Source organism: Oryctolagus cuniculus, chromosome 14, assembly GCF_051225735.1.
Source record: "Oryctolagus cuniculus isolate XC-2025 breed Fujian yellow rabbit chromosome 14, ASM5122573v1, whole genome shotgun sequence".
Taxonomy (NCBI): Eukaryota; Metazoa; Chordata; class Mammalia; order Lagomorpha; family Leporidae; genus Oryctolagus; species Oryctolagus cuniculus.
This window is the reverse complement of record NC_142880.1, coordinates 22191107-22218422: the sequence shown is the minus strand read 5'-3', so window position 1 is coordinate 22218422 and position 27316 is coordinate 22191107.

Sequence of the window (27316 nt, the reverse complement as noted above, 5' to 3'; positions counted from 1 at the left end):
CTTATGGAATAATTAAGAGGTTCAGTTTTAATCATACTAAATTGAGATCCCCATAGGACACCCAAGGAATATTGAAGTTCGTGGCTGTGTTATTAACATGGAGCTCATCAACTTAGAATGACCATTGCAGCCATGAAAAATAAGAGAATCAAAAGGAGGTAGGTTTTAAGGGATGATGCTGAAAGTCTCAGTGTTCACCACGTGAAAGGTCAACAGTTATAGTTTGTGTAATGGAAGAAATCTTCTTTTCTTTTTTTTTTTTTTTTTTTTTTTTTTTTTTTTTAAGATTTATTTATGGGGCCGGCACCATGGCACAGTAGGTTAATCCTCCACCTACAGGGCCGGCATCCCATGTGGTCTCTGGTTCTAGTCCAGGCTGCTCCACTTCCAATCCAGCTCTCTGCTGTGGCCTGGGAAAACAGTTGAAGATGGTCCAAGTCCTTGGGCCCCTGCACCCACGTAGGAGACTAGGAAGAAGCTCCTGGCTCCTGGCTTCGGATCGGCACAGCTCCAGCTGTTGCGGCCATTTGGGGAGTGAACCATCAGATGGAAGATCTCTTTCTCTGCCTCTCTTCTTGCTCTATAACTTTGACTTTCAAAAATATAATTAAATCTGTTTTTTAAAAAAAAATTATTTTATTTGAGAGTTAGAATTGCAGACAGTGAGAGGCAGAGACAGAGAGAAAGGTCTTCCTTCGTTGGTTCACTCCCCAAATGGCCGCAAGGGCCGGAACTGCACTGATCTGAAGCCAGGAGCCAGGAGCCTCTTCTGGGTCTCCCACACAGCTCCTGGGGCCAAGGAGTTGGGCCATCTACTGTTTTCTCAGGCCATAGCAGAGAGCTGGATCAGAAGTAGAGCAGCAGGGTCTCCAACCAACGCCCATGTGGGATGTCGGCGCCTCAGGCCTGGGCGTTAACCCACTGCACCACAGTGCTGACCCCAGGATTCTTCTTTTCTAAGAAGACTTTGTTTTCTCTGATTCTACTTAACAACTAGTGAGCAACTATTATATGCTGAACAGTGCATAAAGTTACAAAAAGAAATGAATTATAATCCTTTTCCCACAGGAAACCCATAATATAATGAGGAAAATATATGCAAATGCTAGAATTAATTTTAATTATTTTTTCTTTCCAAAGACGAAAAAGAATATTAACCTTTTAGAAAAATCTATTTGTCACCCAAATATTGTATTCCTAGAACGTGTGTGTGTGTATGTTTCTATGTTAAATTTTGCAAACAACAAATAACTGTAGGAAACATAGGTCAATGCAAAATGTCAAACCTATAAAAATACCACCATTGTTTCAAGCATCTTAAATTTCTGATAAGCAAAAGTAAAATCAGTATAATTCCTTTTCTTTACAAAAAATTGCAGATTGCTTGGTGGTATTGGTCATGGTGAAGCATCGTAGCTCTTCGAAGTCGAAAGAAATGAGTTGTAGAAGACATCATGCTGCTGATGAAGGTGAATAAATGTGGATCATTGTCCGGATTTTCTTTTCCTACTCATTGAAGTATATTAGAAATCTAGCATTTGTTGCCTGGCCAATTACCTCTTTATACAAATAGAGTGCTCATATGGTACCAAGACAGAACAGATGCTACAAAATAGGATCCTCCTATACTTGCTTTTATAGTTGTTCATTTCAATTCGCTACAAATGCTCCTCAATTCCACTTAAGGGAGATGATAACTGGGATGTGTGAAGCTTTTACTGTTATTAATTAATTTATTTTTTGTAGCTTTGTCTTTCACAATATTGTGGCTTGATTTACTTTTCATTTCTTTCAAAATGTTTTATATTTATCTTCTCAATTCTTAAGACTTTTCTTTTTGTTCACTGCTTGGATTCTCATAAGCACCACTTATTTATGTTTGAGATTCTATATGAAGACGTTTATAAAGAAAATAATTTGGGGGGCCGGCGTTGTGACATTGCTGAAAAACTGCTGCCTCAGTGCTGGCATCCCACTGGGCACCAGTTCCTGTACCACCTACCTGCTCCACTTCCAATATAACTTCCTGCTGGTGGCCTGGGAAAAGCAGCGGGAAGTGCTTGGGACCCAAATACCCATGTGGGAGACCTGGAAAAAGCTGTGGCTCTTGGCTTCAGCCAGGCCCATCTCTGGCACTGTGATGAAGTGCCAGCAGATGAAGATTTTCTCTCTCTCTCTCTCTCTCTCTCTCTCTGTAACTCTGACTCTCAAATAAATAAATAAATCCTTTTAAAAAGAGAAAAGAAAGAAATTTGGAAACAACCACACTGTGTACACTAGTTTAGCGATGCAGATAAACAATTGGAATAAGAGAAAAAAGGCGTAACTTCAGCTTGTTCACGTGAGTAAGGAGTGTGGTGGGTATAGTTACCGGGGTGCTTCCTTCAGGGTGATGCTCGTCATGTTCAGCAGTTTTCACCTGATAGAGCCACGCCAACTACACTCTGCAATATGAGAAACAAGCTGAAAAATTTCATATTTTTATTTTTATTTTTTTTCAGGCAGAGTGGACAGTGAGAGAGAGAGACAGAGAGAAAGGTCTTCCTTTTCCATTGGTTCACCCCTCAGTGGCTGCTCCGGTGGCATGCTGCAGCCAGCGCACCGCAGTGATAGGAAGCCAGGAGCCAGGTGCTTCTCCTGGTCTCCCATGCAGGTGCAAGGCCCGAGGACTTGGGCCATCCTCCACTGCACTCCTGGGCCACAGCAGAGAGCTGGACTGGAAGAAGAGCAACCGGGACAGAATCCATGTGTCCCGACTGGGACTAGAACCCGGGGTGCCAGCACCACAGGCGAATGATTAGCCTATTGAGCTGTGGCGCCGGCCATCATATTTTTATTTTTGAATCTCCCTGTTTATATACTGCATGTACGAACTGTGGTCCATAGATACATATTAAAGTGGGCAAAGTTATTTAACAGTATTAAAATAAAGAAGAAATGTGGATTATAGGTTTCTAGAGTGAAGAGTAGGAGCTTCATTTGTGTACTTGATTTGGAAAGAAATCTTATTTTAATTCTTACCTTGAGAAAGAAGCATGGATTCAGGCTGTGTTCAACATTGAATACTAAGAAAAAAAAGAGATAGAGGGAGAAAAGCCCACAGTGAATATCACTTTAATGTGAATAGCTACCATGGAATTTCTTAGCATAAAAACAAGGCCAGTCTTAAAGATAATCTTATCATTGGCTCTTGTTTTCTAATAACAAAGCTCAATAATGTTTTTCAAAATGATGAAAACATCTCCGGCTCTTGAGCAGTTATTCCAAAAATGATCAGTCCTTCTAGAATACGACACTCATCTAAATATTTTATTCTTGATATTTGATAGGGGCTTCATTTTTCATTTTCCTGAAATAATTGTGGTAGAAGTTTACGTCTATACCCCCGACACGTTGTGGACATTTAGGGAGTGAACCAGCAGATGGGAGCTCTCTCTTACTCTAGCAGTGTTTATGTCTGCTGTCTCAGTCTCCTTTTCCTCAAGTAAATTAAATGATAATAATTCATGTTTTTAAATAATAAAGCAATATTCAAAGTTTTAGAATACTAATAGTAAAATGTTTTCAATGCGTTTTCATTTCCTCTTTCATATCTTATTCATTATGTATCGATCCTATGTCCTTGAATAAAAACATTCCCCTAAGCCAGTATTTCTGAAACTTTTTTACGCTACTGAAACTTTTGGGAATATAGGGAAAATGCACAAATACCCTCACAAAATTTCGTATATAATTTCGTATATAAGTTAAGGATTTCATGCACTATGGCAATGCCTGTCTGGACTTTATAAGTCTTCATGTATTCAACTTTAGAAACTCAGTCTTACAAGAGTTAACTTTATCCCACCATGATCAAGTCTTCTTAAAATGACAGGTACCCATAGGTGCTCATCAAATGTTAGTAGTTAATGATGGTAGACATATGTTACCTCCTGTTTCATCTAATCACTGAAATCACCTGTCAAGTGTATTTTATGCCAGATTATTCCACATCTCTATTTCCGATGCTCCTGAAAACAATTTTAGAGGTTGAATTGTTGAGTCAACCTTTCAATAACTAGGAATTAACAGGATCTAAGTAGTCTTAAGAAACAAATGAGAAAACCAAGATGTCCTAATCCCATAGAACTTACATTTGTAAGCTTAAAGGCTCAGAAGACCAATGAGCTTAGATAACAACAAGCAAAAGATAACATGCAATTCTACTGGGATATGTTCATAATTAGTAATGGTGCTCTTTATGAATGTGGTAGCAATTTCCAACTCATCATTTTTCACTTTTCCTCTCCTTGCTGGAGAATGAAGACAAAATTCTCTAGTCCTACAATTAGGCAGGTTAATGCCATTAGTTCCAGGTGAACTTGGCTGGAAAATTGTAAAGTCTATGCTCTTCTCTCCTGCATGTACAAACCATGAAAGTGACTCAGGAAGTTACATGTTTATACTATAAAACTATAAGATAGATTCTAAAATCATAAAAAAGGGAGTCCCCTTGGAGAAAGACTTGTCATTAATATTTTAAGGCTTATTTGATAAGAACTACATAGCCTTATCTGACTAATTTCCCAGATCAGATGATATTTTGATTATTATTTTTTTTTGATAGGCAGAGTTAGACAGTGAGAGAGACAGAGAGAAAGGACTTCCTTTTCCGTTGGTTCACCCCTCAAATGGCCACTATGACCAATGTGCTGCAGCTGGCATGCTGCGCCGATCCAAAGCCAGGAGCCAGGTACTTCCTCCTGGTCTCCCATGTGGGTGCAGGGCCTAAGGACCTGGGCCATCCTCCACTGCACTCCACAGCAGAGAGCTGGACTGGAAGAGGAGCAACCGGGACAGAATCCGGCACCCCAAACAGGACTAGAACCCAGGGTGCTGGCACCACAGGCAGAGGATTAGCCAAGTGAGCCATGGCGCCAGCCATGATTATTTTAATCAAAATATAGTTGGTAATACAAATATTAAAAAATCAAGGGACAGAAATTTGTCAAAGGATTTTGAACATTCTTTTTTGTAATTTTCACAATTCAAATAATATTTAAATAGATTTAACATTGATTTTAGCTCTCTGAATCGGAAGCCATAAAATTTATTTTGTATACTTATTTATTTATCCAAAGGCAGAGAGATGGAGAGACAGAGAAGGGGGTTGGGGGAGAGAGAGAGAGAGAGAGAGAGAGAGAGAGAGAGATCTTCCTTCTTCTGATTCACTCTCCAAATGCTACTCACTGCTAGGTCTGGGTCAGAGTGAATGAACTCAGAGCCAGGAACTCTACCCTGCTCTCCCACGTGAGTGACAGTGTCCCCAGCACTTATTTCATATCTGCTGCCTTCCCAGCTACAACAGCAGAAAGTTGGATTGGAAGCAGACTGGCCAGTACTCAACCTGGCATTCCAATATGGTTGCTGGCATTGCCAGCATGCGCTTGACCTGCAGCACCACAGTGCTGACCCTGACCATCAAATTTCTGAGCAGATACGGAACTCAAAGTAGGACTGCACTGGTCAGGTTAGCAACAGTATGGAAACTTGCTGAGCAGCGTCCTCATGAATAGGCTACAGTTGCACATTTCCTGCAAATCTATAGATGAGAAAACTGTGGAAACTCAATACTAACTTTCCTTTGTGTCATCATTCTTTGATATTACTGAAAGGATATTGTTTGTGGCTGGTGTCAAAATCAACCTGAACGTGGCAAAGGTCAATGCTCTTTAAGTCAAGTGATAATCAATTCTATAAATTAACTGGAATAGGTAGATGCACATATATACACATATATGGTATATATATAATACATATATAATATATAATGCATATGTATGTAATGCATTTTCATTTAGTGCTTATAAGCAAACATCTTAGGGAGCAAAACTGTAGCTACTTATGACAAATATTTGGTAGGATAAATATTCACAATTTTCATCAATAGGAAATATTGCTAATCTCAAATATTTATGTACCAAATTGTAATATGTATGCATTCTTCCAGAATCTTTCCTAAGATCAACAAGTTAGTTGTTATATGTTACCTGAGCCCAAAGTAACTTTCAAATCACTGCTGAGCGTGCCTCTATGATATTAGATAAAACGCACGTACAACACAAAGAAAGCTTAACACTCTCCACAAACAGGATAATAAAGGAAGTAATTGCTAACAGAAATCTTGCAATGACTTCATGTCAAGCTCATAAACACCTACGTATTGACTATCTCGTTTGTTCTTAGATGAATCTCAGGAGGCGGCAGACCATTTTTTAGTGCAAACTCGCATTGAGTTACAGTCTTCATTTAATTAGCTGTGGTATTCACAAGGTCAATTTGGTCTTTACACGTAAGGTACTACATCTTCTTTGTGCAAAGAAGACAAAGTAGGGCCCTGATTTGCTGTTACGAAAGAATGAAATCAGGTTACTGTCATATGTAGTGATCCCTACAAAGTCGCCTTATTTGGCTGAATAGGAATATGGAGGGTTATATCACAGAACAAAATATTTCACAGGCTAGAATATTATCTCAGAGAACCTGCTCACTTCTACAGTGTATTTGGGAAACAAATTCATTGTAATTCTTCTACCATTTGATATGAAAGCAAAGGCACCAAGAGATTAGTAGACACCAATGACACAACAAATTAGAACAAGACTTCACACATCTGTGCTTGTCATATACCTTATATTTTAATCCAAATCAATGTCTTCTAGCTTTAATTTTAATACACACTCAATAATTATCAAATGTTATAAAACACTGTAACCCTACAGCACACTCTGAAGGACGCACACATACACATTTAACTATGATCAACAACTATGGTTGTTATTTTCTTTCATCAAGAAGTTACTTGTATCCCTTTGTTTCTAGCCTCCCTCTCTGGTGTATCAAAATTATTTCCCTGCCGCCTCCTAGATGGTCACTTTATCTTCACTTCCCCATGGCATTCCTAACCCAGTGGCTACCTCTGCTTCCTTCTTCAGAGTGTTTTCCTTCCAACTGTTTCCATTTTTCACATATACAGATGTTTTAAGCTTCACTTGGCTTCTCTAATTCCATTTCTTTACTCATTATACCATTACCGCAACAAAGTCTAGTCCTATATAAATAATTCTCCTTGGAAGGCAGGTATGTGGGGAATGAAAACAGAATTATCCAGGGTAAAGGAGACAAGAGAGACACACTATCTGTGAAAGACAAGAATAACCACTTCATCACCCTCCAAAAGTTGCAACCAAATATCATAATATATATTAAATCACCTGATAATTGTAAAATTCCAATCAATTCCAAACCAATGCAAGATGCTTTTGTTGCCCTTCATCACATAGACAGTAATAGAATTTGCTAGAAATCAAATCTTCCAATTATTTTTGCAGATATTCTCTTATACATATTTTGGTATTACATCAAGCAATCTGTATGATTCCTTAAAACAATGAGTAAAGAATAAAGAAAACATATTCTAGAACTGGAGCACCTAATAGGTGGTTTTGCCCGTTATTACCTACAAGATTTATTTCACTTTTTCACATCCCTGAGTTCTCATGTCCAAAATGATTGTAAAAGTAAATCTTAACTAAATTAAAGGGTTACTGTGATAATTTGAAATATATTTTAAAAAGCCCTGATATCGTTACTTAACAGAAAGTGTTATATAAATTACTAAGAAGTAAACATTACCAAAAGTCTCATTACAAAACATATACAGGAATCTGAGAATTCCAACTTTTTAGTTTGTAAATAAGATACTTTCCAGTATATTCATATGGATTTGTCTCATATTGGTTATACTTTGCTATGTATTATGGACACTGCTCTTTGGTGAAAAAAACCTAAAATGTGGGAACAGAGAAACTGGCTGAAATCAGTTTACCTTTAAGCAATCCTCTAACATGTCTCAGTTTTCTTTTTGGCATCTGTAAAATAATATCAATGATGATTCTTGATTTTTTTTTTTTTTGACAGGCAGAGTGGACAGTGAGAGAGAGAGACAGAGAGAAAGGTCTTCCTTTGCCGTTGGTTCACCCTCCAATGGCCGCCGCGGCCGGCGCGCTGCGGCTGGCGCACCGCGCTGATCCGATGACAGGAGCCAGGAGCCAGGTGCTTTTCCTGGTCTCCCATGGGGTGCAGGGCCCAAGCACCTGGGCCATCCTCCACTGCACTCCCTGGCCACAGCAGAGAGCTGGCCTGGAAGAGGGGCAACCGGGACAGAATCCGGCGCCCCAACCGGCACTAGAACCCTGTGTGCCGGCGCCGCTAGGCGGAGGATTAGCCTAGTGAGCCACAGCACCGGCGATTCTTGGTATTTTTTAAAGATTTTATGTATTTATTTGAGAAGCAGAATTACAGACAGAGAGAGGGAAAGACAGAGAGGATGGTATTTGATCCACTGGTTCACTCCCCAAATGGCTGCAACAGCTGGAGCTGCGCCAATCTGAAGCCAACAGCCAGGAGCTTCTTCGGGTCTCCCACAGGGGTGCAGGGGCCCAAGCACTTGGGCCATCTTCCACTGCTTTCCCAAGCCACAGTAGAAATGAACTGGTGGCCATGTTGGATGTCAGTGCCACAGGTGGAGGCTTAGCCTACTACACCACAATGCCTACTCTGGGTTCTTGAGATTTTACAAGGCTTACTATGAAGCTCTTTACAGTATTCCAACATAATGAGCCGTAAGAAACGCATGTTAGTTACTTTCTCCAGTTGTTGGAGTGTGTGTTTTCTTTATAATAATATTCATGACATCATATGCACCTTCTAAATGTCAACTGATGAACCAATCTCAATTCTTAGGAAATTTGTACTTCTAAGAAAATAAAACTAAAAAGAAAAAATACATAATATTCTGTGGCTTGTACTCATTTGGAATCCTTAAGTTATTTCCCTAAAATCCTATGGACATGCAGTCTGATCTACTTACTGACTGAATAAAAAACATATCACACAAATGAGTACTAACCATATTCAAAATCATTTAAAGGGATGACTTCGTCATTATACATTGTCTGAAGAGATAAAGCATGATCATTGTTGCAGATAACAAAATTGCCTTTAAAAATGAATCCTCATCCTAAAAACCTGGAAGCCACTAGTAGGAAAAGGACATCCACACTAAAGATTTCAAAGTGTTTTAAATCCTTGATTCAAAGCAGACCCTTATTTTAACTGTCCACCTTCTTCCCCCACACTCTGCTTATTTTTATAGTTTCCTCTTTATCCTCTGATTTTTATAGTGTGACTGCTCATGCATATTTGTTCCCAGGCTAGATTTCTGATGTGCATGGCAGCATGCACTATCAGAGTTAACAAGAGCCTTAAAGTCTTTGAGACCAACCATCCATCAGATGCAAGAGTTATCACTACTTATGTCGGTATCCACTATCATGGTGCCTTAAATATACCCTAGACATTAGCCCTATAGCCAAACGTTAAATCTGACTCTAAATGGAACTCTTAATTCATCAGCACTTTTAAAACTTCCCACTTGTAACGGGAATCTCAATTAAAGTGTATTTAACCGCTTCTTTCACAAGATGACTGATTCTCTACAACGTATATTGAGCTGGCTCATCACCAGTGCCCAAGTCACTCTCATGTATTAAACCAGACTCTTAAGGAAAGGTATTAACTCTTTCAGAGCACAAAGGCACTGCTTTAGTCTTCTAAGAGTAGAAATTGTAGTAAAGAGTTATGCACTTGACAGAAGCATGCATAATAGATAGGTTGGCAAGAAGTAAAACACGGACCCAGAAATAAATACCTTTGTCAGAATGATGCTTTCTAGTGGATGTTCAATACAAAAATAAACAGATTATTAAACACTGTGAGCCACCACTTAAATGGATTCCATCAGAAATTTCGATCTGTACAGGCATTCACTCTTCAATGCATCATTTTTAGACAGAGTTGTATTTCCAGTTCCAGATCTCACATTGACAGAGAGACGTTGTGATAATGGCAGTCATTAAAATAACTGCCTAGGCAGACATAAAATGATAGACATTAACTTTGTGTTGATTAATCATTAACTTCCTTTTTAAGTTTTTGTTGGTTCAAAATGAAAGGTACTGAACTTAAATTTTCTTCTTTCTGTACTCCCCTTTTTTCTTTCCTTATGAATCATGTTATTTACAAAGTTTTACCATTGATGTTAAAATAATGCTTGATTAAAATATCCATTGTACTTATACAGAATGAACCTTTATCCAACAATTTTAGGTAAAATCGATTTTTCAAAAGATTTATTTATTTGGGAGCAGCGTTGTAGCATAGTGGGTAAAGCCGCCCCCTGCGACGCTGGTATCCCATTTGGGTGCTGGTTCATGCCCCAGCTGTTAACTTCTGAGTTGTAAGAAGTCAGGTTCTTGAGGTTGTAGGACAAAGATCATCACTTTCTTGCTGAATGTTGGCTCAGGGACTCTACCAGATTCTAGAGTTGCCACACTCCTTGGCACATGAGTTTCTTCCATTTGCAAAGCCACCATTAGAATTCCTCTCATGCTTCAAGGGTTTATGCCTTCTTTTTGTATTCATCTCTTATCCAGCCAGGACCACTTCTCAATTTCAAGGATTCTTGCAATTATATTTGCTCATTCTGGATAATTCAGGATAATTTCTCCACTGCAGTGTCTATAGTCTTAGTCACACTTCCCTAAGCCTTTCTGCATGTGAGGTAACATGTCCTCAAGATGTGGACATACTTGTGAGGCTTTATTCTGCTACCAACACTCCTAAGGTTGCTGTTTCCAAATATTCTAGGACTCTTAATATCAGTGTGTGTCAAGAGGTGGGGGGAGAGAACAGCACAAAACCTAAACTTAAAAACTGTTCTCCAAATGTTTTGTTATAATAATATGTTAATAGTAGTTGTGGGACTTAAAATGCCTATGCATTTAAAATAAAGTGAACAACTGAAATATTAACATAGTAAAATAAACTGAAAAAGTTATTAAAATATGTTTTTATAAATTATTGGAAAATTGAGGCCTTCTTGAAGTACTTGAACTAAATATGCTTCAATTAAAAAGTGGAGAATTTGAAGGACATATCCTCCCTTGAGTGTATATAATGGACATCTGTGAATCTTGCTAGCAAGCATCCTTTCACCCTTTTGAAGACCATGCCAGGCTCTCCTCTGGTGGCTAAGCTATTCCCTCACTCCCAGCTCAGGTGTCTCCAAGTGGGTCACAGTGCAGGGACAGAAGAGAGGATCATACATAAGCTATTCAGCACTGCTCACTCTCATAACTCCTAAGATGACTTCAAAATAGACTTTCTTTATAAACCTTAAAGGTTTTCCATTTGGTTACTTGGTTGTTCAATGTTCCTGTGAAGCAGGGAGCTAATTGCAGCACCTGGATGCTTTTATCCTGACTCTCAGCCGGAGTCAGGAACAGGAATTCCAAGATGTGGGAAATTTCAGGTCCCAGCATCTGCTGCTTGTCCTGCACGACCCTGATTCTCACTTCAGGGAAGTTGAGAAGACGGAAAGTCAGACATGTTCAATGTTAACTGTTCTTAAATACTTCTGATTTATGTTTTCATTTAAAATAATTACTATGATAAATCTTAGGTGCATGCAAATAGTACAAAATAAAATCATTAAAATATGGGAAAAAAGTCATGAATTGTAACATTTTTCTCAACGACTGCACTTCACCCACAATGTCACCCTCACTATATACCAATGATGTTAGTAATTGTGTGTATGTCCAGACACATTTTAGGTGCGTACAACTGGTCTTCAAAACCTTCATAAAAAGTATGTGCTATGAAAAACTATGTATGAGCTTCAAAATTCATTTCAGCAAAATAAGCTTATCTATTAATTTTACTTTCATGAACTTTTGTAAGAACCTTTTACATAAATACTTGGGTCATAAAGTTTAGCACAGTATAGTTACTTATCTGCCCCTTGCCTCTTTTCTATTTACTATATTGCATCACCATTAATTTTTATAAAACTCATCCATTATATGACTATTCCATAATGTGTTTAACAATATTTTTTACTGATGGTCATTTAAGTTGTTTCAACTTATAGAAATAAGCAAATGAACATTATTATATGTAGCTAGCTCTGCATACATAAAATTATAAGTATAGTAAACATTTCCAGAATGAGAATTGAGGGATTATGTGGCTTAGGAATCATGCTAATTGCAGTCCAATTATTCTACATAACTGTGATCTCAATTTATTTTTCACCCACTATGAGAGCACTGCCTACCCTAACATTGGCAAACAAAGTATATTCTAAGGATTGGACACTTTCCTGTTCAAAAATTTAGTTATTTATCTGAAAGTCTGAGCTACAGACAAAGGGTAGAAGAGGGAGAGGGGGAGAGAGAGAGAGAGAGCTGAAGAGAAAGAGAGAGACAGAGACAAAGACAGAGAACCTTCTATCTGCTGGTTCGCTCCCCCAGATGGCCACTGGGCCAGGCTGAAGCCAGGAGCTTCATCTGGGTCTCTCACTTGGGTAGCAGGGCATCTTCTGCTGTATTCCCAGGCCATCAGTAGGGACCTGGATCAGAAGTGGGCCAGAGCAGCCGAGGCACAAACTGGCACTCATATGGGATGGTGATGTTGCCGGCAGAGGCTTTACATGTCATTCCACAACACCAGAACCAACACTTGCCAATTTAGCAAGTATCTGGGTGAGAACAATTTAAATCAGATTTATTAAGGTATAATTTACATAGAGAAAAATCTGCCCTTTTATTGGAAAAGTACTATTCTTTGAATTTTCACATCTGTATGAATTTGGGTGACCATCACCATAACCAAAACACCAAACATTTCCTGACACCAATTCCTGGTCTCTCATCTTCAGCCTCTGGAAATCACTGATCTAATTTTGCATCCTTACCAGTTTGATATCTTTCAGGATATCATAAAATTGAATTGTACACTATATAGCCTCTTGAGTATAGCCTATTTATTTTTAAAGATTTTATTTATTTCTTTGAAAGGCAGAGTTACAGACATAGATCTTCCATCTGCTAGTTCACTCCCTAAATGGCCACAACAGCCAGAGCTGATTTGATTGTTTCCTTCTTGTTCTATGATGTATCACAATGTTTTAAACATTGACAAATAGTTGATGAACATTTACATTGTTTTGACATTTAAATGATTATAATAAACATGTTATAAGAATTTATATAGAGGTCTTTGGATAGATACATTTATTTTCTTTCAGATAAACACTTGATATGGTGATTAACCAGTTAGGGTAACATTATACTTCTTCTGAAAGAAAATGCCAAAATGTTTGTCAAAGTAACTCCACCATTTTCATGCCTACCACCAAAATATGAGATGTCCAGTTCCTTGTATTCATTATAAACACTTGGTGTGATAAATTTTATACTTTTAAGTCATCCTTTCAGGGATATAGTAATGTCTTGGGTGCTTTTAAATTTTATTATACTTACAACTCATTGCTTTATGTCTTTTCTCATATTTATTTGCCATTTGTATAACTCAATATTGGTACAAAGTTTATTCACTCTCTTACCTTACCCTCTTCTATTTTTTAAGATGTACTTATTTATTTGAAAGGTGTAGTTATAGAGAGAGATAGAAAGACAGAAGTGAGAGAGAGAGAGAGATCTTCCATCTGCTGGTTCACTTCTCAAATGACCACAGTAGGCAAGGATTGGCCCCAGGTCAAATCCAGGCGTCAGGTGATTCTTTCCTGTCTCCCACAGGAATGACAGAGGCCCACACACTTAGTCCATCTTCTGCTGCTTTCCCAGGGACATTAGCAGAAAGCTAGGTAGGAAGTGAAGCAGCTGGGCTTTTGACATGCTGGGATTCAAGATATTCCATTATACCACAATGCTGGTCCTGACCCTTTCTGGGTCATGGTCTGGTTATTTGATTTTTGTCTTATTATTAAGTTGAGCACTGAGGGTTTTTAAAATTAATTTTCTATATACTCATCTTTTATCAGTTGTGTGTTTCAAATATTTCCTCTTACATTTGGCTTGTCTTTTTACTTAATGTTTTTTCCATTTTTCAAAGAACAGAAATTTTAGGTATTAATTCAGTTCATTTAAAATTAACACTGAAGTTCTTAGCATGTCTAAGAAATCTTTGTCTAATACAAGTTCAATGAGATTTTCTCATCTATTTTCTTCTGTAAAGTTTATAATTTTAATTTTTATACTTATGTGTGTGTTTAATATGTATGTCAATTTGTAATTCTTCCAAATTCATTTGTTGAAAATACTATCATTACTCAGTAGAATTTCTTGGGAACATTTTGATTTATTTTCCTTGACAAAGTCAATTTATGCCTTCATAAATTTACTCTATAACAACATAGTAGCCTTGGAACAGACAACTTCCTGCCTCCTAAACTGCTTAACTCTCAAGTTTAATGGCAAAAAATAATCCTGATTTCCTATCTGTTTCTCTATCTGTTCCTTCACATTCTGCTTTGCAAATTTTTACACGTTGACTAGATTTTTAAATGATGTCATGGCTTAGGGAATGTTCCTGCTACCACCTTATTTCCACACTTGCTATTTATCAGTGATCTCATTCTTGTGATATTTGAAACTGTTGATTTATGTCGATTGTTTTTCCTTTATCTACTGTTGTGTCTCTGGAGTAAATACTTTGATACTGCATATTTGAGCTCAATATGCTTAACTCTAAACTCTTGACTTTTATCTACCCTAATACACACCTTCTAATCATGTAGTTGCTAAAGTAAAAAATACTCAAAATATCCTTCTTTTCTACCCCCAACTTCCATCAAGTTGTTTTACCACTATTACATAGTAAGAGCCCATTCACTCTTCTCTATACCTACTGCCCCACTCCTCAACAAAGCCACTGTAATTTCTTGTGTAAAAGATCATGGTATTCCATTTGTTTATTTTTGCTTCTGCTTCCTGTACTTTTTTCTTATTAAAAAGCTTGATTATTCCAATGTCATTAAGTGTTCCTGCAGGGTTTTCTTTTAGTTTTTTCTATGGGAAATGAAATCAGTCTGTCAAAAAGACATCTATTCCTGCATTTATTACAATTTTATTCACAATAGCCAAGAAATGGTTCATCTACTGATGAATGGATAGAGTGTTGTGCATATACACAATGAAATACCACTCGGCCATAAAACATGATGAAATATGTCATTTGAAACAACATGATTGACAAGTACTTCATGATGTCACTGATAGGGAGAATCTAAAGAAAAGGTGATCTCACAAAAGTTAAAATATAGCGATGATTACCAGGTTGAGGAGGGGGAGGAAAGCTGATTAAAGAGTACTAAGTTACAGTTAAGTAGGAGTAAGAAGTCATGGTGCTCAATTAGACAGTAGGGTAACTATAGATAATATGCTGTACATTTCTCTATAAAAAGAACTTAGAAGATGGTGCTTTGAACATTCCACAAATGTTACATATTTGAGATCAGATTGAATAGTATACAGTGTATATTGTCACATGTTACACCTAAATATACAAAATTATTTGTCTGTTAAAAAAAAAAACTTTCTTAAACAAGACACCTACCTTTCGCCTTATCCAAAAATCAACTCAAAATGGACCAAATATCTAAATCTAAGACCTGAAACAATCAAATTACTCAAGAAAAACATTGGAAAACTGCAAAACAATGACATAGGCAAAGACTTCTTGCATAAGACCCCAGAAAAAAAAAAAGGCAATAAATAGACAAAAATAGATGAATGGAATTAAATTAATCTAAGAAGATTCTGCACAGCAAAGGAAACATTCAACAAAGAAAATAAGCAACTGACAGAATGGGAGAAAATATTTTCAAATTACACATGTGATAAAGGATTAATACCCAGGTTATGTAAGGAGCTCAAGAAACTCAGCAACAAAACAAGCATTTTCAAAAAGATGAAATAAAATAGGCTAGCAGACACATGAGAATTTGTTCAGGATCATTTGCCATCAGGGAAATGCTCATAAAAATTACAATGAGGTTTCACTTCACCCCAATTAGAATGATTGTCATCTAAAAATCAAAAAAGAACAAATACTAATGTAGGGAAATAGATAAGCTAACACATTGCTGGTGTGAATCTAAACTCATTCAATCATTATGGAAGATATTTTTTCTAACATATTTTTTTTTTTTTTTGGACAGGCAGAGTGGACGGTGAGAGAGAGAGAGAGAGAGAGAGAGAGAAAGGTCTTCCTTTTCCGTTGGTTCACCCCCCACAGTGGGCTGCGCACGGCGCTGATCCAAAGCCAGAAGCCAGGTGCTTCTCCTGATCTCCTATGCGGGTGCAGGGCCCATCCTCCACTGCCTTCCATGAGCTGGCCTGGAAGAGGAGCAACTGGGACAGAATCCGGCGCCCCGACTGGGACTAGAACCCCATGTGCCAGCACCACAAGTGGAGGATTAGCCTAGTGAGCCATGGCGCCGGCCAATTTTTGCTCTTAGCAGGTACCCCAAAATATTTTCCATTCATTAATTTATGCCAGAAATATGAGCTAGAAAATTTAAATGCTTATTTATATAATTTAAGATTGAAATAGCTAACCTAATAATTGAAGAAAATGCATCCAAAGTTCTATTTTAAAATTTAAGTTCCAGGGCAAGTGCTTGGCACAGCAAACACTTGAGATGCCCGTATCCCATGCCTGAGTTTCCTAGGTTTGAGTTCCTTCTCCACTTCTGAGTCCAGCTCCCTGCTAATGGGCACACTGGGAAACAGCAAGCTATTGTTCAGTATTGGGGTCTTTCCCATGTGTGTGGCAGACCCTGACTGATTTCTAGGCTCCAACTTTGCCATGACCCAGCACCACTGTTGCAGGCATTTGGGGAATGAACCAGCAGAAAGAAGATCTCTCTCTCTCTTTCTCTCTCTCCCTCTCTCTCTCTCATTCTGTCCCTTGAAAATAAAAATAAATAAAAATTAGAATGCTCATGCAAATATTTGGGCAATCTGTAATTTCTTATATGTATAGTTTTCTGTTATAAACATTCATATATTTTTAACATTAAAATAAGGTTTTTGCAAGATATTAATTTTCATGGTGTTTATATCACTTGCCAAATATTATGCTCATTATTTGGATTCAATAGATACATTTTATCGAAAATAATAACAAATACTGTGTCTTAGGTAGCATTTAATTGAATTTTTAACACAATTTTGACAATGTTAAACTGCAATTAGACTGTGGATGGGTGCATATAACAAGGAATATTCCTTTGTCAGTGCTTAGGGAGAGCATTTAAAAGCAAGGAAAGTGGATTATATAACGTTTTATGTTTCAGAGATGTCCCTGTTCTAACTATTTAGCCATCTCAGGCCTAAATATAATTATGTACCTGTAATATACAATAGAAAAGAAACACTGTGTGAGAGCTGGAATAATTTGCTTTTAAAGAGTAATTTTTACTTTTGGCAAATATGGCATTATAACTGATTCTGATTACTTCCCATTTCATGAAGTCCTTGAATCCAATTGTCTGCTAATCACAGTGATTCACAAAGTATCTCTGAGAAATGGAGAAGATTTACAGCTGAGAAAAGACCTGCCCATTAAATATGGAAGAGAAATTTCAGTGTTTGGCTTTATTTTGTTTTTCTTATTTCCTACCTTTCAATTTGATCAGCTGGTAGACCCAACCTTTCTTTCTCATTGTATTTCTTATAAAAGTAAGCTCCAAAAGATCATTTTTCTGTATTATGTTTATGAAAAAGAGAATCAAGAGTGATTTTTGACATTATTTATCAATGCTTATGCTCTCCTCATCTGTCTGTCATCAATTTTGCATATGTATTAATGATAATATGGAGTGCTATCAGAATTACTTTCTGCTCTTTCTAGAATTAACACTTCGTCATGTAGAATGAAAATCAATAAAGTCTAAGGACTGAGATATGATGAATATCCATTATATAATTGAGAAATATTTGAGTGCTCACTTGTGTTGAGCACTGATCTGGATCCTGAAGACAGAGCAGTAATTATGGCATGTAAGATCCGTATATCACAGAGTTTCATCCCTGCAAGGAGATGCAGAGAGTTAACAATAAGCAAAGTGCAAGGTGATTTCCACTGCAGATACATTTTTTAAGAAAAAAAAACAAAATATTGTGCAAATGACTTTTGATAGAATCACCAGGGAGGACTTTCTGGTGACTATTTGATCTGTGTCTCTATGATGAGAAAGAAGCCCTTTGCAAGAAGATGTTGGAAAATATTAATACGAAGTACTAGGATGAGAAGTGGATTGGAAATTCCAAAAAGCAAAAAGAAGGCTGGCGTGGCTGGAGCAGAAGAATGAAAGGAAATCAGTACTAGATGAAGTCAGCGAATTAAATGCAGTATCTTAATGAAGGGCCTTAGGAGAAGTCCATGAGATCCTTGGAACTTTAGGAAGCTGTGCGACAAGGCGAAGTGAGATGGACACAAAAATGAGTCTGGATATCAAGAGGAGAGTGCATTAAAGGGCATGGGGCCAGTGCCGTGGCTCACTAGGCTAATCCTCTGCCTTGCGGCGCCGGCACACCGGGTTCTAGTCCCGGTCAGGGCGCCGGATTCTGTCCCGGTTGCCCCTCTTGCAGGCCAGCTCTCTGCTGTGGCCAGGGAGTGCAGTGGAGGATGGCCCAAGTGCTTGGGCCCTACACCCCATGGGAGACCAGGATAAGTACCTGGCTCCTGCCATCGGATCAGCGCGGTGTGCTGGCCGCAACGTGCCAGCCATGGCAGCCATTGGAGGGTGAACCAACGGCAAAGGAAGACCTTTTTGGTGCTCAGTTAGTTGTCACCTATCAGGGAGAACAAGTGGTATTTGTCCCTTTGGGATTGGCTTATTTCACTCAGCATAATGTTTTCCAAATTCCTAACAGGGATCACTTTTCAGTTAAAATTTAAACACCTAAGAATAATTGTGTGTTATTAAAGTGAAATGAACACTATGAGAAACAGTGACTTGATCAGCCCTCACCCTGACTGTTGATGAGCAACTTAATATGTTATCCCTCTTAGTATTTTTGTATGTTTGTTCTACTTAATACTTTTGGTTGAATACTGTAATCAATACACAATTCTTCTTAAGTGCTGAAACTTAACTGAAAAGTGATCACTGTTAAATATAAGAGTGGGAATAAGAGAGGGAAGAGATGTGCAATTCGGGACATGCTCAAGCTGACTTACCTCAAACAGTAGAGTTAGAAACATACCAGGGGATTCCAATTCAATCCCATCAAGGTGGCATGTACCAATGCCATCTCACTAGTCCCAGTGATCAATTTCTGTTCACAATTCATCATAATGATAGGACTAAGAGTCAAAGGGATCACATAAACAAGAATAGTGTCTGCAAATACTAGCTGATAGAATAAAAAAGGGAGAGAACGATCCAACATGGGAAGTGAGATACACAGCAGATTCATAGAACGGCAGATGTCCTAAACAGCACTCTTGCCTCAGAATCAGCCCTTAAGGCATGCGGATCCAGCTGAAAAGCCCATGAGAGTATTTCAGGCATGGAAAGCCAAGACACTCTGGGGGGAAAAAAAAAAAAAAAAAACCTAAATGAAAGATCTCCACGAGTGAGATCCCAGTGGAAAAAACAGGTCATCAAAGAAGGAGGTACCTTTCCCTGAAGGGAGGAGAGAACTTCCACTTTGACCATGGCCTTGTCTAAATATGATCAGAGTCGGTGAACTCAGGGGGCTCCCATAGCCTTGGCAACTCATGACAAGAGCCTAGGGTGATTACTGATGCCATAAACAAGAATGTCAATTTGTTAAGTCAACAACAGGAGTCATGTGCACTTACTCCTCATGTAGGATCTTTGTCCTTAGTGTACTGTACATTGAGATTTAATGCTATAACTAGTACTCAAACAGTATTTTTCACTTTATGTTTCTGTGTGGGAGCAAACTGTTGAAATCTTTACTTAATGTATGCTAAACTGATCTGTATATATGGAGAATCGAAAATGAATCTTGATGTGAATGAAGGGGAGAGGGAGTGGGAAAGGGGAGGGTTGTGGGTGGGAGGGACGTTATGGGGGGAAAGCCATTGTGATCCATAAGCTGTACTTTGGAAATTTATATTCATTAAATAAAAGTTAAAAAAAAAGGAAGACCTTTCTCTCTGTCTCTCTCTCTCACTGTCCACTCTGCCTGTCAAAATAAATAAATAAATAAAGGGCATGGGATAACAACTTGGGAGATGAGGATCAATTAAAAGCTACTGCAGTAGGAAAGCTGAGAGGTAATAATGATCATGCAGAAAGGAAAGCAGACAGATGCGGGGCATATTTTAGAAGCTAAACATAGAGAACTTAATATTGTATTAGATTTCAGTTCTGATTAAAAATCTTCATTTTGGGGAGAAAGTTAAGCCACAGACTATATTGCTGGCATCCCATATAGGGACCAGTTCAAGTTCCAGCTATTCCATTTCCCATCCAGCTTCCTGCAGATGTGCCTGGAAAAGCAGAGGAAGATGGCCCAGGTCCGTGAGTCCCTGCACCCACGTTGAATATCTGGAAGAAGCTCATGGCCCCTGCCTTCAGCCTGTCTAGCCCAGTCGTTATGACCAATGGGTAGAGGATCTCTCTCTGTCTCTCCTCCTCTGTGTGTGTGTAACTCTTACTTTCAAATTAATAAATAACTCTTTAAACAAAAATAAATAAATAAAAATTTAAATCTTGAATACAGTTAAAAAAGAAGAAACATATGGACACTTTTTATATTTTTTCATGCTTTGCATTTTAATAATTTGTAGGTATTTACAAGTTATTTTTTCACCAAACATGTCAACACATTGAGATGATTTTTTTTGCAATGTGGGTTTCTCCACATTTTGAGGGAGGAAAATACATGTGGAAAATGAACCCCCCAACACACACTCCTTACCTTATGTTGTTTTTGTAAGTTGAAATTCCTCAGACTAAGACGTATTTGACTACTATTAATGATGCACTGACATACAGGCTTTAAATCATCATGTTTCACAAGCACTTATTGAATTCTACGAAAATTTTTAAGATGTGTCAAATCCAAAAAAGCATGAGTTAGGGAATATAAGAAAAGAAAAATAAGTTATTGGAAATAAATTTCTTGAAAACAATTATAAATCAAGCTAATGAATACTCAACTAAACCTAAGCCACTTCTATAAGACAAACTCCAGCATTCGTCATATTCCTGTCTAATACCTTTGAAGGAGCATTCAATTCTTTTCTAAAATGACATTCATAAGCAAGTGTTAAGATACCAGTTAGGATGCCTACAACCCACATCACAAAGCCCAGACTCAAGTCCCAGCCCTGCTCTGGCTGCACTTGGGATTCCAGTTTCCAGATGATACACGCTCTGTGAAGTAGCAAGTGATGGCTCAAGTAGTCATACCCCTGTAACCCACATGGGAGACCTGGATTGAGTCCCTGGCTCCTGGGAATTTGGGAAGTGAATCTGCAGATGAGAAAAATCTGTCTCTCTCTTTCTCTCTCTACAACACATAAAATTTAGAAACTATATAGCATGAAGTAATCTAAGCCTTCAGTTTAAATTTGTCTACTAGTCTGAGTACAATTTCCAAATATGAAAATTGAATATCATTATATACAGACCAAGCATTCAAACTGCTATTTGGTACCCTCCTGGGCTGTGTAATATCATAATAGATGCACAGCACTGATAATCTTGCCTGTGTTGCTCATCAGCTCTGGATTGATGAACAATGGACCCCTGGGAAAGTCACTAAACTCATATGAAAGATACAAATATTTCACTAGGTTGTCTATGAGGTCTATTCCAGTTCCAAAGTGTTTTGATTTCCTCCATAACATTATACACAATACGGAAATACTTCCCACAAGACTGAAAATGGCTCTAATACTTCCATAGTACTGCAGTTACCATCAAATCATTTCCTCCCAGTTAGCAATGTCTGATCAGATCCCAGCCACATATGTCATCTGGGATAGACTATTGTTAATGAAAACTGAATCAAGCAGACAATTCTGCTATTGCACAACCAAACTCATGAATAACTTCTAAGCATAAAAGTTTAATGTAGATTTCAAGTTGTGTACCATCTCTGCTGGACATGTAATAGCTGTGCAGAGTGACCTAGCTTGTTGGGGAGGGGATGTGGTTCTGTTTCTGGCATGGATGTAAGACAGGAAAAGGAGCATGAGTACTAATATTCACCATCCCCGAAGGAGGCCCAAATACCATCAAACTCATAGCTCATGTGGGGAAATTCAAATGCAGGCATATTCACCAACAGCGACACATCTGTGCTAATAAACTACCCCAATATTTAGGAAATCTATTCCCAAGTGTATTTCTAGTATGTTCACTCCCTGCTTGCCATCACATTAAATAGATTATCGCCATTCCCCTGGAAGTGGATTAAAGTTGGGCAATTATAATCTTTGGACAATTGTCACAACAACTAATTGAATTCTTAATATCTCTTAATGAGGAGGTGTAAACTATAAACTCTATAAGTGAAGATAATATACTGTGCAACATATATGGAAGGAAAAATTTTTATTATTCTCAGATATTAGCCAGTTGGTGAGTAAATTTGCAAAGATAATATTGATAACTGTAATATTATGTAAGGATTAATGCTTTTTATCCTTAAATTTGTTTTATTATTTTTAGATTTGAATGTATGGTAATGAGTTAAAATGCACTAAAATATTTGCAAAGTTCTGAATAACAGTGAGTAACTTGTCAGAAATTTGAGTGTTGTGCAGTAACATTTATATGTATAATCCAGACATAAATAAAAGCCAAGTGCACATAATAGAGAAAAGAACCAAGGTGGTTTCTTACTCTGGCTGAGTAAGAAAGTAAAAGCAAGAGGAGAACAAGTCAACTTAGAATGCTTCTGATGTCTATATTCAAACACCTTGTAACATACACCTCATTTGGTCTGGCAGGGTAACCTTTCAAATATATGTATTTGAATCAATCATATTTTACACATGTACTTCAAAATTCTTCCTGTGGTAAGAATCAAAATAAAGACTTAATATTCACTGCAAAGTTATTCATCACAATGTGCTTTTAAGACACCCACAGTTTTGGAGTGGCCATTTGATGTAGTTGTTAGGATGCAGTTTGGGACACTCACAACCCATAATGAACTGCTCACATTCAATTTCTGCCTTCTTGTCTCAAGCAGTTGCATCCCTGCCCACTCACAAGTGAGCTCTGGGTTGTGTTCCTGTCTCCTAGGCATCAGAATGAACCAGCAGATGGGAGTTCTTGCTCTTGTTCTCTCTCTCAAATAAAATATTATAATAATGTGAAACTGTAACAATCTATGATTAGATATTTATTAGAAAAGTGTATTTCAGTCATTCAATGGAATACTTTATAACTATTGCAGTACTGCTTTAAACAAGTATATGCAAGTTAAAAAGATACATTTGGATCTTTAAATAGATAGAGCTCTAGTCTGTTAATTTCTTTACTGCACTACCAGTATCCAGTACAAACTGGCTTATTTTAGATAATTTAAATTTAATACTTAAGCAAAGAAAGCCAAAAAATCAGTATTATCCAATTTTTCACTTATTCAGAAATATTTTTGAGCTCTTAATATATTACATATGTATTAGCAATTATAGAAATTAATGAAATACCACATCAGCCTGGATTTCTCATTAAATGCCACAAAAATGAACCAATTTAATAAATGTAACTATTATAGTAGTCTTTTTTATTATAATGAAATAGCTGAAACAGGCTCCTTACAAAGAAAAATAGTTTATTTGGGGGAATTGTTCTAGGGGATAAAGAAACACACATTATATATATATATATATATATATATATATATATGTATGTATAGATAGATAGATTTCCATAATGTGTGTGTATATATATATATATTTCTCTCTCTCTCTCTCTATCCCTCTCTTTCTTGCTTTCTCTCTCATTCTGTTTCTCCTCTCTCCCCACACCTTCTTATAAAGCTAGTAGAATTCATTAATGGGGGCTTTACCCTAATGACTTAATCTAATTGAATCACTTTCCATAGGTCCTTATTCCAAATGTCATAGATTAAGTTTCCACCCTCTTAATCACATTAACATAAAATGTTAAGATTAGTGTTCAGAAGGACAAATCACATTCAAACCCAAACAGCCATGCCAGTTGATAAATACTGAAAGGAATAAAAATGAAATAACTTATTGGATAGGCATTTCAGATAGGTAAAGCTTATTTTATTTTAAATAATGTCAAATTAAACAAAAATAAATAATTAGAGAGAGAGAGAAATTTGAAAGAATAATGATATTTGGGAATACCAGAGCATTGCAGTGAGAACAGGTGTGTCATAAAAACAATGGACATATTTACAGAGATTGAGAAAAGGGAAAATTTTAAAAAGCAAAATGGGAATGACATAAAATATTTAAGCCAACATTCCTTGACCACAATGGTTAATAACACGAGTGTCATTAACCTGAGGTTGAACAGTTGTTGGCAGGTGTTCTCAATGTGGGAGTTTTTTTTATGAGCTTACGGTGGCTTCTCCGTAAGGTGGCAATTCTGCAGGGTCTTTATTGATAGTTACTATCAGGCAACTAAGTGTTCAAACCCTTTCTTTATAATCTACTGGTTTTCTTTGCTTCCTTTTGTGAGGGTTGACACAGGAAACTCTATTTTGGTTCTGAAACTCCGACACTCCTTTTACAATAGATTGGTCAGGATAATCCCCCTTTGGTAAGGAAAATTTGAATAGCACCCTGAAAAATATAAAAAAAAAAAAGTGACTACAGAAATCTCCATAGAAAAAACTTTCCTTTTTGGATTTACTTGTCTTTTCTAAGTGTTTTGTGAATGAACATGTATCAGTTTTCAAAGAAATTTGAAGATACAAATGGGGCTAGCATTGTGGCCAGTGTGTTAGGTCACCACCTGCAATGCCAGCAATCTGTATGGGCACCAGCTAAAGTCCCAGGTGCTCCACTTCTGATCCAGCTCCCTCCTAATAGCCTGGGAAAAAGCAGCAGAAGATGGCCCAATTGTTTGGGCTCCTGCCACACATGTGGGAGGCCCAGATGAAGCTCCTGGCTCCTGGTTTTTTCTCTTCCTCTCTCTCTTTCTCTCTCTCTCTCTCTCTCAAATAAATAAATTTTTAAAAACAATAAAAGATACAGTTAATTTACTTCATATAGAATGCAATACGGTCACAATTCCTTAGTCTAGCATTTAATGGCCTCTATAATTTACTTTAAGCTCTCTTCACCTCTTGCCATATTGAAAAATCCTCAAACATGTTTCATAATTTCAAAATTTTGCTTTTCCTATTCATTTGCTCGAGTGGACTGTCCTATATTTGTTTAAGGACCTAGCAAAAATGAAACCTTTGAATAAAAGTCACTATGGCTTGAATGGCTCTGCCATCCTGAAGTTCAGATTTAGTCCCCATTGTGAAATGTTGAGAAGTGATACAAATTGGCATCGTTACAAAGTAGTTGGACCCTGAGGACTCTGCCTTCATGAATAGATTAATCTACTCATGGATTAATGCATTAGTGGATAATGTGCTATTGCAAAGTAGCTTTGACATGAAAGTAAGCTCTGTCTGTCCTGACTGCTCTGTCTCACCATGTGATACCCTGTAGAGCCCTGTGGCCCTGCAGTCCCTATGGGCAACAAGGTTATTGTCACATACAGCTCCTTGACCTTGAACTTCCCAGATTCCAGAATCATAGAAAATAATTTATTTTCTTTGTAAAGTACCCATTCTGTAGTATTCAATTAAAGCTACAGAAAGAAGACTAAAATACAAATAAAACTTTTCTCCTCTAAATTTAAATATTTTTCTGTTCTACCATTTGTTTTTTGTGCCATAATTATTTCTGTATGTGTTCATTCATTTCTTTCTCACTTCAAACTACTTAAGAATAGATGACTTGTCTATGACATCATTATTCTCTGTGTAACAACTAAAAAGAAATTACAGTTGTTTTATATTCAAAAAATTGTAGAATATCAGCTAATTTACAAATGTTCATAATTTTAATTATAACCTGTTTGCATATAACATTTTTCAAATACTATATATATCCTTTTGTAAGAATTATGGTTACTGTGGCTGGCGCCGCGGCTCACTAGGCTAATCCTACGCCTTGCGGCGCCAGCACAATGGGTTCTAGTCCTGGTCGGGGCGCCAGATTCTGTCCCGGTTGCCCCTCTTCAAGGCCAGCTCTCTGCTGTGGCCAGGGAGTGCAGTGGAGGATGGCCCAAGTACTTGGGCCCTGCACCCCATGGGAGACCAGGATAAGTACCTGGCTCCTGCCATTGGATCAGCGCGGTGCACTGGCTGCAGCACGCCGGCCGCGGCGGCCATTGGAGGGTGAACCAATGGCAAAGGAAGACCTTTCTCTCTGTCTCTCTCTCTCACTGTCCACTCTGCCTGTCAAAAAAAAAAAAAAAAAAGAATTATGGTTACTGACTGTTAATAAGTATATTTTACAGAATTTAATAATACCTTCTTTTGAAATAGTTAATAAAATCATTACTACTATTTCTCTTCCACTTTATTTTTTAATTTTTTAAATATGCATTTTATTTCATCAGGAGGCAGAGTGACAGAGTGATGGGAAGAAATAAAAAGGCCGGTGCCGCGGCTCACTAGGCTAACCCTCCACCTGCGGCACCGGTACTCCGGGTTCTAGTCTCTGTTGGTGCGCCGGTTCTGTCCCGGTTGCTCCTCTTCCACTCCAGCTCTCTGTTTCAGCCCAGGAAGGCAGTGGAGGATGGCCCAAGTGCTTGGGCCCCTGCACCCGCGTGGGAGACCCGGAGGAAACTCCTGGCTCCTGGCTTCAGATCGGTGCAGCTCCGGATGTTGCAGCCAACTGGGAAGTGAATAAACGGATTTAAGACCTCTCTCTCTCTCTCTCTCTCTCTCTCTCTCTCTCTCTCTCTGTGTGTGTGTGTGTGTGTGTGTGTTTGTGTAACTCTGACTTTCAAATAAATAAAATAAATCTTTAAAAAAAGAGAGAGACACAATTGTTAAGAATAACTTTCTAACTAAGGACAAGTTTGAAAGCTTTGAGATGAATGAAATTTTTCCTTCATCCTCTCCAATATCCTAGATGCAATTGTAACTTGGAAGTGTGATTTGGTTTTGTAAATTCATTCCTAGTTATAAATCATTCTAGTGATTAAGTTTTTTTAAAAAAATATTTATTTATTTATTTGAAAGGCAGAGTTATAGAGAGGCAGAGTCAGTTTGCTGGTTCGCTGATGAAATTGCCAGAGCTGAGTCAATCTGAAGCCAGGAGCCAGGAGCTTCTTCCTAGTCCCCGACACAGATGCAGGGAC